This window comes from Scylla paramamosain, chromosome 29 (assembly GCF_035594125.1).
Source record: "Scylla paramamosain isolate STU-SP2022 chromosome 29, ASM3559412v1, whole genome shotgun sequence".
Taxonomy (NCBI): domain Eukaryota; kingdom Metazoa; phylum Arthropoda; class Malacostraca; order Decapoda; family Portunidae; genus Scylla; species Scylla paramamosain.
Window position 1 is genome coordinate 6,894,047 of NC_087179.1, and position 12,898 is coordinate 6,906,944.

Consider the following 12,898-nt stretch of genomic DNA (forward strand, 5'->3'; position numbering starts at 1 on the left):
TTCACCCTAGGTCCGTCGCCTGCTGCTGGGGTCTGGCACCGAGGCAGACTTACATCACCTGCTGGAAGTTTTCAGGGAGGAAATGGGGACAGGTAATTAACAAACTCCTCCTCGCAGGTGTTGCATGTCTACCTGTAGCTGCTGCAGGTGACCGTGGCAGAGCAGGTACTGTTTCCTTCTTTACACCAGCATTCGGGCTGGTATAGATAGTTTCGGCTTTAAAATAGAAGCAGAGCAAAGACGAGACAATTTATAATGAAGAACTTCAAGAAAGAAGATAAATAAATAGATGTCTAGATAAGCTCTCAAAACACAACAGGAATTTTAATTAGGCAACTGCTCGTACGTATATTAGATGAGATCATTACCTTAATTTGAAACGCGAAAGTAACTCAAATTTGTTGCTCAGGTAATTACATACTGAAAATAGAAAGAAAAAAAGAAAAAGAAAAAAAGATCAGGACTCTCCCCAGAATTTAATTAATCAATGCCAGTAAAAAATATGCAGTAACCGGGCAGGTAATCCTGATCCGGGCAGCGAACACACACACACACACACACACACACACACTACTGCCACGCCAAGTGAATTTTTTTTTTTTTTTTTTTTTTTATATTTTGCAGCAGAAGGCGTAGGATTGTGGGAGGCAGTATGGACGGTGCTGGAGCGGGCGGGGCTGCTGCGTTCCCGCGGCGAGGAGGTGGAGGTGGTGGTGCCCTCCGAGTGGATTAGGCTGGCGCAGGTGGGTGTTGTGGCTCGTGTTTTGAAAAGCTTTACTCTATCATCACGACTAAACTCCAAGGCCACAGTGATGATTTGGCGGCTTATCAAGAGTGTTTCTCGTGTTAATAATGTAGAAATATTGTTAATGTCACTAGAACAGTAAAAACACCCTTAAAAACCCGTCTAACTTCAACTGGAGCCATTTGAATGGAAAGGAGTTGCGCCACATGCATGTTTCAGAATATGGCTCAGTGAGTCATGGTGTGCTCAGTGGAAATATTAACTCTTTCAGTACTATATATAACATCCGAACCTCATCATATCCCTTCATAGACAATGGAGTGAATAAGACGTAATGATTTTGAATGAGTAGCTGTAGATTATTTAAAATGCTTTGATCACGAACGTATCATCCTTCACTTGATAAAGTCCTCCAATGACTTGTGAAATATAGTGAAGTCGATGCCAGGATACTGAAGAAGTTAAGAGAGCATGACGACCTAGATTCATTTCAAGTCGTCTGTGTTAGTCTTGAACCTTGTTGGACAGAATGTATCCCATTTGCTTATCTTTGTGACTGTTTATCTTAGTGGCTGTATAGAGGCTAGGGATGTAAGCTTAAATCCTTAGGTGATTCAGTTACTTTACGAAGCTGAACACAAAGTGATAGGCAGAATTAAGGTAAGGAATATTTTGACTCGTGAAAAAAAAATAACTGATTTTATTTCTGGAGAAAGTTTTACTGGGCTGTGACTTATAAACCAATAAATATCTGGATTGTGATAAAAAGAGTCCTATTCCGGGTTAATCCAACAGTGCGCATGTATTCCTCTGCAGGGGTGGTTCACTTGGGCTGTCATGGGAGGCGGCGGGCAGTGCGAAGGCAACACACTGATGGTTAACCTGGTGGATGCGCTGGCGGAGACCCTGAGGCGAAGTGGCAGCGGGCAAGCAACCTTTTGACCCACCAGTCAGACAAACTTTTATGTTCGTTCTGAAGGCAAATCAAAAGCAGGAATTTGTTACCAAAACCATAAATAAATGACGTCATCGTACATCTGGCATCCATTCGTGTAGCTGCTATACAACACTATATTGTTTATTTATTTATTTTTTTACTTTGTGTTGATTAATTGCTTGCTTATTCTTAGAAAATATGTAGGCGATAATATCAACATAAATTATATACATGTATTCATTTCATTGGGACTATTCACTCCTGTTGCTACGTTCTCATGTTCGTTTGTATTGAAAAATGTTCCCTTAATTATCAATACACCCAACCATCAATAATTATTATAGTAATATCAAAATAAAATGTTCATTGTTAAATACTGGATCAAAATAAAGCCAATCAGGGACCTCGACACTTGCTTTACCATTTACGTAAGAAAGAAAACCCCGTTGAAAAAGCAGAATCAACTGGACTTCCGCGGGAAACTACAACAATCATCATCAGTCCACTGCTATTTCCTCCGCGTAAAAGCAATGCAAGATGTGCTACCTCGTTTTGGAGGTGTTTTCAGGACACAGGGAAGGAAGATGAAACCTGACTATCTTGCACCTCAAAGGTAAGAATGCCTTACAAATGTTAATAGTTGCTAGAGTCTGATTTTCTGTGTTTTAGTGCTGTGCAAGCTAATTATATAATGTCTACTCTACCAAGTCACTGATTGTAGATATAATATGCCCTTTTTTCGTGCCAAAATTGAAAAGAGCAACTGTTATATCAAAGTGAAAGCCTAGATCGTGTAAATCACACATGAAGTACAGGAGAGCAGGTTCTGGCACACCATATCAGGTTTCCGTTGTTGTCATATATGGTGTGGGCAATGACCCTGGTTTAGTCGTCCTGCTTAAGCCATGTGTGTATTGGTTTATAATTTTATCCATGGCATTGCGTCTGACATTATCATATGTTTGTATGTTTATGTTGTGGTTTTGTTTCTGACATTATTTCTGTTAGTATTATTCGTATATATATGTGGAGTGTGATGTGCGCTTCATGGCGTTAACTACCAATTAGGCAATCAGCCGTCTTGCCCGACCACTTGTATCACAACCCTAACTTGCCTCATTATTGACCTGTCATGCCGCGCTTCATTGCTTCCACTGTAACTCAAGTAGATCACAGAGAATACTGGGGTAAAAAGTTAAGTTTCGAGACTATTCCTGCTAATGAGGTATAAAAATCAAATTCATTATAAATATGTGTCGTATTGCCCGAAACTACACTAAAACTATTATTGAGATCGATAACCAGCTGAATAAGTTCCACATTAGCAGAAGAAAATATGTAGTGTTGCTGAATATTTTGTTACAGTAATTTATTTTTTTTAGCATTTATAATTACATTAGTATGCGTTTGCGTAGTGGCCGCCCCGTTCTCTATGAAGACAGCTTGCCACCAACCGTCATACCGCTTCGTTGAGTTTTCTTGTCTTTCGTGTAGTCTTTGTTTAGATGGAGTGTGGCGTCATGGTGGGTGAGGGATGAATGTACAGTGTAAGAGGAGGAAGGGGAGGGGGAGCGGGAGGGGTAGGAGGAAAAGGAGAAAGCAAATGGTTATCTCGAAGTGATCGTCTACCTTGCTTCATGTTCTCCTCCTCCTCCTCCTTCTCCTCCTCTTCCTTCTCCTCCTCCTCTTTCTTCTCTTCCTTCTCCTCTTTCTTCTTTTTTTCTCTTTTTACTACTGTCATTGTTGTTGTTGTTGTTGTTATTGTTGTTGTTGTTGTTGTTGTTGTTGTTGTTGTTGTTGTTGTTGTTAATGATGATGATGATGATGATGACGTTAATAATAATGATGATGATAATAATAATGCATTAGTAGCGTAACAACTTGCAGGGATTACTTCCTGTATGCAACTGATCTTCCTTCATCCTGCTTCGTCAGATAATGTTCCCATTTAGGCCGAGATAAAATATCTACACTCACAAAACGGCTCCCAGCTTTATAGCGCCTACTGGGAGGTGATGCTGACGTGTAGCATCACCTCACGGCCACGTCCACAGATGTGTTAAGAAAATGAAAAAGAATGCCAGTTAGATCAGAGAAAATACAGATATAATATTTTTTCATTTGATTATAACGCATTTTTTTATATGTTACAGGCCTTTATCTTAGCTATACATCACAATATCTTTACATTTACATGACTATCTAGTGTATCGCCACAGCGCCATATGACCTCTGATGTCAGTCTGCCACCTTTTCATAATTTTAAAGCATTCAAATTCAGTAAGTAATTTGATAAGGCAAAATCAATTTCTATTCAACAAAAGCAAAAGTATAACGTTGTAGTAGTAGTGGTGGTAATGGTGGTGGTGGTGGTGGTGGTAGAGATGGTGGTAGTAGTAGTAGTAGTAGTAGTAGTAGTATAACTGTAACAACAATAGCAACAAAACGAAAAATCATAAACACACACACACACACACACAAAAAAAAACTTTCGCTCCCTTTTTCTCCCCCAATACTTTCACATACAGTTTAGAAAGTACCCCCTCTCCCCTTATATTCTTCCACACGGACACCCTTCAGAGATGACTCGCTGATGCCGGGGAGTCCTCACACACACAATCACCCTTGGCAAGCAATTATCATAGAATGGCAGGCGCGTAAGCCACCCACCAAGCCCCTTATTGCCTCGCCTCCTCCCCCGCGCGGCGCTGAATGGGGAAGTTGACACAATGAGCTTCGGGGGAGAGCGGGAAAGTTGACACAATGGAAGGCATCATAAAATGGCAGTAATTGGAGAAAGAGCCTGATGGCGGGATTGTGATAGCGGCCACTGATGAGAACCGTGGCCAGGCTATTTTGGGCTGGCTTTGTGACGTCATAGAGAGAGAGAGAGAGAGAGAGAGAGAGAGAGAGAGAGAGAGAGAGAGAGAGAGAGAGAGAGCTGGAATGAACCGCTTCAAGTAGTGATTCGAGACGCTTGGGATACTGTCATACACACACACACACACACACACACACACACACAGATTCAAAATAATGAAATAACACCCCAGAAAGTCGTAGTTGTGCAGTAGCGAAAAAGAAAAGTAAAAAAAAAAAAGTTGTTTCGTGTTGTTAATGGTGGTGCAAAACATTAAAGGATGGAATAGGAGAGAAAGGAGAGAAACGTATGAGGAAATGAAGGAGAAACTAAAAAGAAGAGGAAAAGAAAGGTGGAGATGAAAAAAGAGGAGGATAGGAGTTAAATAGGAGAAAAGAAGGAGGAGGAGGAAGGTGGGAGATGAAATGGAGGAGAGTAGGAGATAAAAAAAAAGGAGGAATAGAAGGAGGAAAGGGGGTGGGAGACGAGAAAGGACTACTGAAGGAGAAAAGGAATTACAGGAGAGGAAAGACGAGTCGTTTGATGGGAGATGGAAAGATGAAGGAGGAAAGAAAGAAAAAAAAAATAGGGAAAAAAACAGTAGCACGAGAGAAAGAATTCAGAACGAGAACTAGAAGATGGAAGAGCAGGATGAGCAGAAAGCTGAGGAGGAGGAGGAGGAGGAGGAGGAGGTGATGGAAGAGCAGGAACAAGAGGTGGTGGAAGAGCAGGAGAAGGAATAGGTGGCAGAAAGCGTAGAAGGAGAAGAAGGAGGTGATGGAAGGGCAGGAAGAGGAGAAGGAGAAGGATGTGATGGAAAAAAACAAGAGGAGAAGGAGGTGAAAGTAATGGAAGAGCAGAAGAAGGTGGAAGTGGAAGAGTAGGAGAAACAAGAGAAGATAGTGAAAGTGTAGGAGGAGGAGGAGGAGGAGGAGGAGGATGTGGAAAACCAGGATGAGGAACTAATGGAAACATAGAAGATGATGGAAAAGGAAGAGACGAAGGAGGAAGAGGAGGAGGTGGTAGAGGAAGCGTAGAAGCAGAATGAGGTGTAGGTGTGGTGTGGAGGAGGAGGAGGAGGAGGAGGAGGAGGAGGAGGAGGAGGTGGTGGTAAGCCTGTTTCTGGTGTCTCGTGATCCCCCAGTGAGTGCGGAGATTACCTGGTCTGGCGATACACTCACTAATAAACAGCAACAGCTCGGCTAATGCTGGATTGCCGTGCGATAAGAAAGACTGGCAGAGATACTCGTAGTTTGCCTGAGATGTATTGTGGTTAGGATAATTCTCTCAAGCTGGAGTGAATAGCAAAGATTTAAGTATTATATCTCTCTCTCTCTCTCTCTCTCTCTCTCTCTCTCTCTCTCTCTCTCTCTCTGTAATGTACCAAATGATGATAAGGAATAATATTTAGCACTCTTACGTGTCATCGGCGCCATATGACCCTTTTGTTGACGCACGTTAAGATTGTAAGTTAGTCAGTCAGCCAGTCAGTCAGTCAATCGGTCGGTCAGTGAGTCAGTCCGTCAGTCTTTTATGTCTTGCGAGTAGCTATCTTATCTTTGAAATTCTCCTTCTTAATGGTAACTTTGACATTTCCTTTTCCTCTATTTGTTTCCTTTCTTTTCTTGCTCTCTTTTTTTTTTTTCCTGTCCTGTTATGTGTTTTTGTTATTCCTCCTCCTCCTCCATCTCTCTTCTTCTCTTAACCTACTACTAGTACTACTACTACTACTACTACTACTACTACTACTACTGCTACTACTACTACCACTACTGAGTATCCGACCATATAATGTTTTAGAGCCTCACGGTTCCTTAAACTACAGAAGGAGGAAGAGGAGGAGGAGGAAGAGGAGAAGGAGGAGGAGGAGGAGTAGATAGTAACCGAGAGAGGCGCGAAGCGTGAAATCAGTGAGAGTAGGTAGACCTATTTCTCTCTCTCTCTCTCTCTCTCTCTCTCTCTCTCTCTCTCTCTCTCTCTCTCTCTCTCTCTCTCTCTCTCTCAAAAGTATGTAGAAACACAAAGAAAGTTTCGTGTTGTGTGCTGCTCTTGCCAAATAAACCTGTTATTATTATTATTATTATTATTATTATTATTATTATTATTATTATTATTATTATTATTATTATTATCATTATTATTATTATTATTATTATTATTATTATTATCATTATTATTATTATTATTATTATTATAATTATTATGTTATCATCATCATCATCATCATCATTATCATCATTATCATTATAGCAGTGGTAGTAGTAGTAGTAGTAGTAGAAGTAGTAGTAGTAGCAGCAGCAGTAGTAGTAGTAGTAGTAGTAGTAGTAGTAGTAGTAGCTGTAGTAGTAGTAGTAGTAGTAGTAGTAGTAGTAGTAGTAGTAGTAGTAGTAGCAGTAGTAGAAGTATAAGAGTGAATCTTGGCTGCGGAATTTTATAAAAGACTGTAGTACAAAAAGAGGTGTTCGAAAAATTCTATATAGGTGGTTATGGGGAAAATCGTGCAGCACCGGAAGGGTAAAACAATGGCGGAGTGTGTTAATGTAAAGTGTAGGGAGCTAAGTGTTCTTGTTCCTTTGTGTGCTTAAGAGGAGGGGAGCAAAGTACTGGTGGGAATGAAATGAGGAAGTTATGTTTTGCTCTTTTCATTCGAGGAGGAGATGAAGAGATCTTATCATTTAATTGCGGGAGCGATGGAATGAAAAACACTTACTGAAAGATGCTGTTTTCCTTTTTATTTGGGTGAGGTGGCAAGTGGGTGTAGGTGAGGAAGAAGATGAGATTTTGAAGAGATAAAAAGAAAGTAATGTTTGCGAGATGAGAAGGTGTCATTTTTTTTTTATTTTTACCTTTATTATTATTTTATTTACTCATTTATTTATTTTTTAGTCATGTGGGAAGTGAATGTAGATAGAAAAGAGGATAAAGAAGAGAAGTTCATTTTCTTTTACATTTTGAAGAGACAAGATGGGAGTAATGTTTGCAAGGTCAGACAGTGAAGCTTTCTTTTTTCATGAGTGAGTTAGGAATATGGCTACAAATAGAGGATGTGAAAAGAAAATATTTTTTAATCTATTTATTGAAAGAACAGGAAAAGAAACACGGATTATAAGGAAAGGAAGAAGCTGTACAGTCCTTCTTTCCTTTTAAGTGAGTGAGTGAGTCAGCGGTTGGAAGAGAAGATGGGCAAGAGGAGGAGGAGGAGGAAGAGGAGGAGGAGCAGGGGAAGGAGTTTCTTTTAAAGTGTAGATATAAAGGACTAAAGTACTAGATATAAGATGAGAAAGTTGTGTTTTCCTTTATTTTCATTATTCTGGTGAGTGGGGCGCTCGTTGGAGGAGGAACAAGAGAAGGGAGGAGTTGGAAAAGAAGCAAATAAAAAAAGGTAAGACTAAAGTACTGATAGCAAAGAGATGAAGATTAATTTAGTTAAAAGTAGCCTAGTTGGCTACTTTTACAAAAGAAAACAAAAGAAGGGGAGGTTGAGAAGAAAGAGGATGAGTTTTTTTTAAGTGTATATAAAGAACCTAAATACTGATGGCAAAGAATTAAGGAAGTGTTGTCTCTCCCTTTTAATGAAGGAAGGAAGAGGGGGAGGAAGAAGAGGGAAAGAGGTGTGGGTGTTACGATAGCAGGCTTATTGAACGTGTATGTTAGGTGAGGTAAGGCTTAAGGTAAGTTGGATTAGCTTAAGTGAGGATTAGAATAAGTCTTTTTCCTGATAGTCTTTTTTTTTTTTTACATTCAGAACATTGTAAGAGAAAATATAAAACTAACGTAATTCTTTCTAGGCTAACGAACTAAAGACTGTAGTAGATAAAAAAAAAAAAAAAAAGGAAAAAGGAAAATAAGCTAATTAAAACACCTGCAAGCGATGGTGGGGAAACATTATCAGGCAGTGGAGGGGTAAGGTTAGGTTAGGGGGAAGGCTTGGGTTAGGTTATGTTAGGTTAGGCGTAGGGCAACAGCGCGTTCATGCCGTAGACTCATTCACGGTTTGATGCTCCGCCTTGTTCCTTCTCGTGCTACTGAGCTAGTAGGCAGGAGCAGCAGCAGTAGGATCCCCACACTCTCGTTTTCTTTCTCTAGCGCCTCCTCCTCCGTTTTCCTCGTTCTAATGTTCTTCTATTTTACATCTTTCTCATCTGTTTTTCTTTCTTTTTTTTCTGGTTTATGTTTCTATTTTGTTCAGTTTTGCTCGTGTACATTTATTTGGCTTGTTTTCGTTCTGTTTTGTTTATTTTTCCATCAATTTTCTTTTTTCTTTTGTTGTCGTTGTTGTTGTTATGTGAATATTTCCCTACTTTATCTTACATCTTACTACAGGGAAGAGAAGAAAGGAAGAAGCAGTTAGAAGAGAAGGACAATAATAGAGATAAAAGAAAGAGAAGAGGAATATGAGTAGAGATGGAAGAGAAAGGAATCGAAATAAAAAGGGAATGTAGACACGAGAGAGAGAGAGAGAGAGAGAGAGAGAGAGAGAGAGAGAGAGAGAGAGAGAGAGAGAGAGAGAGAGAGAGAGAGATTATGACTGAAAGGTAGAAAAGAGAAAACAAGAGAGGTGGAAGAAGGTTAACTGAAAGCATGGAGACGAAAGAAAAAAGGAAGAAAACAAGATAGATGAAAAAAAGTAAGAAGAGAGAGAGAGAGAGAGAGAGAGAGAGAGAGAGAGAGAGAGAGAGAGAGAGAGAGAGAGAGAGAGACCGAAACCTAGAGGAAAAACAAAAAGCCAAAATATTTAACAGAGAAACAAACACGGACTACTCTTTGAGATTTTAAGGAAGAAGCAGAGGAAGAAGGAAACGAAGAAGAGTGACAGGCAAAGCTGGGGAACTGTCAGGAACAAGGGAGTCGATAATAAAAAAGAAATATATGAAAGGTTTTAAAAGGAGGAAAAAGTGAGGCGAGGTGAAGGAGGGAGGCTGGGCCAGGAGGGGCGGGGCGGACGGCGATTCAATACAGAAGATCACTGGAAAGATCAAAAGAGCCTCCGGGCGATATCTAATAAAAATATAACTGAGCCAACACCGCCATCTTGCCCTGAGAGAGAGAGAGAGAGAGAGAGAGAGAGAGAGAGAGAGAGAGAGAGAGAGAGAGAGAGAGAGGGAACTTTTTTGTGTCAATCAGTTTACGTATTACGCAGGGTACATTGTTTAGGTAGAATGTGCACACTTATATATATATATATATATATATATATATATATATATATATATATATATATATATATATATATATATATATATATATATATATATATATATATATCTCGCGCGCGCGCGCGCGCGCACACACACACACACACACACACACACACACACACACACACACACACACACACACACACACACACACACACACACACACACACACACAGATAAGCTTAAGATCATACAGTTAATATCCATCTAAATGTGGATGACTGACAAGAATTGTGTCTAAATAATCATCGTTAAATAAGCTTTTACAAATATTGATTAATTCCTGCCCTTCAGGTAACAAGTCCCTTACAGCGATGCGTTCAAGGCAATAGTGTTGCAAAGTGTTGGCATCGGGAAGGTTACACAGCCTGTAGGTGGAGTAGTGAGGCACGTCCTCTGCATGGGAGACCTGCCACACCGGGCAGTAGCCCATCCTCAGCCTGGCACTCACAACATTGTGTCTCGCACCGTGAGTCCGTGACGACGATACATATGAGGAGCAGCGAGAAATTTGTCATGGTGTTGGATGGAAACACTGCTTTGCCCTCTCAACGTTTCTGCGATGTGTACCACCGTGGAGTGAACGTCCGAATATAATCTTTCTTATAACAACTTAGGGAGGGAGTATCACGCATGTCAAGTAAATTGAGAGCACAGACAGCTTTGGCGAGACTATCAAGTGACATTATTTGGAAGTCTGACATGAGAAGGTACCACAAGAATGATATGACTAACCTGTTGCCTTGAGCTGTGGCCAGCTGACGTAATGTTTTCTGTACATCTTCCTGGTGCGTTGGTCTTGGAGAAGCGAGGGCGTAAAGAGCCGACTGTGAGTCGCCGGCTCACTGCTCTCCTCCGGGCGGCACCATTGTCACGGAGAATATGGAGCACACGGCACTCCCATCCTCCTACAGCTAGCCGTCAACGTAGACGTGATGCGCCGCCGGAACAGAGGCAGACGCTCTGGCAATGGTCTCTAAAGCCAGGTGTTTCTGCAGGAGAGGAAGGTCTGCTTTGAAGGTCTGAGTAAAGGAGACGTCCGGTTGAGGAACACGCCATGGTGGTAATCCAGGATCAATTTCTGCCTCAGGAACATCAACAGCCAGTCTGCGAATGGTATCACATACCATCTTGGTGAGGATGCGGCCGCCAGGTCGAAGTAGAGGTCTGGACGCGTCTGGATTGAGTGAAGTTCTGATAACATTAAAGTAATGAGGAACATAATGGTGAGAGTAGAGGCACTTTACGCTGAAGTGACATTCGCGTATATCCTCTTAAGAAGTGGGGGCAAGTCAAGCTACGCCTACATGTTAAGAACCATGCATGGTGGAGAGTGGACACCCCAGGATAAATCTCATCACTCTATTTTGAAATTTTCCGAGAGGCTCCAATGTCATCTTGGAGACCTGAATGAGAAAAAGAGAAAAGTAATTGATGACTGATCGAATGAATAGTACGTAAATGGTCTTGGACACAGGGATGGAAACTCCTGAGGCAGAGAGAGAGAGAGAGAGAGAGAGAGAGAGAGAGAGAGAGAGAGAGAGAGAGAGAGAGAGAGAGAGAGAGAGAGAGAGAGAGAGAGAGAGAGAGAGAGAGAGAGAGAGAGAGAGAGAGAGAGAGAGAGAGAGAGAGAGAGAGAGAGAGAGAGAGAGAGAGAGAGAGAGAGAGAGAGAGAGAGAGAGAGAGAGAGAGAGAGAGAGAGAGTTTATGATCATGCACTTTTAATTTATTGTGACGGAAAACAAGTGACAGGAGCAGCGTAGCGGTGGTGAGGTGGTGGTAATGAGCACAATTACGGAAATGATGATGGCAATGATACAATAAACACTTTTCCTCTTCACTTCCACTCATTCCTTTTATAATATAGAATGAAAGCAATTCCACGGTTTTGAAAAGTACTTCGAATGAAAAAAGGTTCTACTTGAGAAACCTTTAATCAATCTTGTAACTTTCTTTCTGCATTCTTTTTTTATTTATTTATTTATTTATTTTTTTTTTTTTTGCAAACATTTGAGTAAAATCTGAGATACATTTTCCTTTCGAACGTACAAAATGAAAAAAAAACTTCCTTAGAAACACTTTAATCACTGTTATATAAACATTCACCTTCATTTTTTATACTGACTGACTTTCGCAGAGTATGAGGAGATATTTCAAAACGATGATCGTGCATGTTTTTGAGGCGAGGTGGCGGCTGCATAGGGCGTCAAGGGAGGGCAAGGAGGGGGCACTGCGGTGAGGTGAGGTGTGGAGGAGCAGCTTCTCAGAGACGCCTTACGTGTGTGGGGAGAGTGGGCCAAGTCCCGCCCTTAGACACGAAAAGTTACGAAGCAAATGTGGGGGAACTGAGAGATGACGCGAGGAGGGAGAGGGAGAGAGAGAAGCAGGACGGGAGGAGGGAAGATGAAGTGGTATTTTGAGGAGGAAAGGGAGCCAGCCAGTAGATATTTTGAGGGAGCAGAAATAGGAGAGGAGGGACAGGCATGACATAGGAGCAAAGGAGTGTGGAACAAGGGACTCCAGGATGAAAGAAAGTCGTAAAGAGGGAGGAAAGAAAAGAGGGGAGAGGACTTGGGCTGAGGAGACACCGTGAAAGGATTGGAGGAGGACTAGGAGGAGGAGGAGGAGGAAGAAGAAGAGGATGAAGAAGAAGAAGAAGAGGAGGAGAAGGAAGAAGGAGAGAAGGAAGAGGAGGAGGCGTAGAAAAGACCGTTGAGATGGAAAGCAAGAGCGAAGAAGGAAAAAAATATATATAGGTGGGAATCGGGAAAGACGGAACTTAAGAGTGAGAGCCGCGAAGAACACGCTGGAGATGGAGGAGGTGGGACTCTAGAATAGGGAGGAGGAGGAGGAGGAGGAGGAGGAGGAGGAGGAGGAGGAGGAGGAGGAGATACTGGAGGAGAAGGGCGACGTCGGAAGCTGGCGGCAGTTTGGTGGGCCGCCTCCTACCGCGCCCAAAGTGTTTATGGCGCGATCCACAATTCTTGGAGGTTTATAAGAGCCCTACATAACACTCGTGTCCTTCCTGCCGGGGGAACTAACGCCCGACTAATGCTGCCGTGCCCTCGACGCCCCCAGACAGAAATATCCAAACCTCGGCCACGCCACAACCCGAAGCTTCGTCTCGCTACCACCTCTTCCTCTCTCTCTCTCTCTCT